This window comes from Podarcis tiliguerta, assembly GCF_965153285.1.
Source record: "Podarcis tiliguerta genome assembly, chromosome: 7".
Classification (NCBI taxonomy): Eukaryota; Metazoa; Chordata; class Lepidosauria; order Squamata; family Lacertidae; genus Podarcis; species Podarcis tiliguerta.
Window position 1 is genome coordinate 66,529,584 of NC_139540.1, and position 1,090 is coordinate 66,530,673.

Sequence of the window (1,090 nt, forward strand, 5' to 3'; positions counted from 1 at the left end):
CATTAAAAGATGTTCCATTTGGTATCTATGATACCAAAACCAGAATTTAATTTCTAAAAATGAGAGGGCCCTGGAACTCACGCGCTCGTTTCTAAGACATGTTCCAAACTTTCACTCTCCTATTTCAAACCTAATGTACCCCATAGTATAAATATATAAACCAAAGTAGAAATTGATTGATGAGATACCAGAGATGTTCGTGCAAAGGATCTGAGCTAAGCTGCTGTTGGCCATTCCATAGAATTCTGCCCTGGGTTTTTGGTGCAAACCATGACACCTTCAAGAAGAGACTAAGCCTTATGGGGAATGATAGCAGAAGGATAGGAGAGAAGAGCTCAAGAAACAAAACATTGGAATCTCATAGATAATATTGCTTATAATGTGTTTTTGCAGTGGTTTTCAAACATGTGGGGTAGCCCAGAACACAAAGCATTCTGGGACATCTTCTAGGACATGCACCCACCACTAATGAAACGTCTCCCTGAGTAAAACCAATAAGCTTTTTGGGGATCCCAGAATCTCCATAGACTGAAAACCAGTGTTCTAGAGGTCTTCCACACTGCCCCTGGCCTATTCAGTCTCTGCTCTGGTTACCACTTTTAGATTTAAGCTATTCTATATGTTAGCAACGCCAGAGACTACTTGAAATGGCCTCTTTTTGGATGCAGTTGTTTGGTGCCTTCTCCACAATGATATCATACCGTTCAGTAGCGGCCTGCGTAGCAGGGCAGAGATGTCTTCCTGACACCTGCATCACTTCAGCTGTGGATGGAAGAGGAATCTGTGTTAAATTGATTTATACACAGAAGATGGCAGTTCATCTAGTCTAGCCCCTGCAATGCAGGAATCTCAACTGGAGCATCCATGACCGATAACCTCTGCTTAAAATGATCCAAATCAGCAAGGGGCAGTTTCTAGGGATAAATGTTCACAAAACACTGTGTGTAATTTTGTCCCAGCTCTTATTTACACACACATTGCCCAGCATTAAAAAAGAGATAGTCTTCATTATGTCTTATTCGTGTTCATAGTGAATTTGTAGTGCAAGAAATATAGATTCTTTACTACCAAAAATAAGGGAAATAGGGTA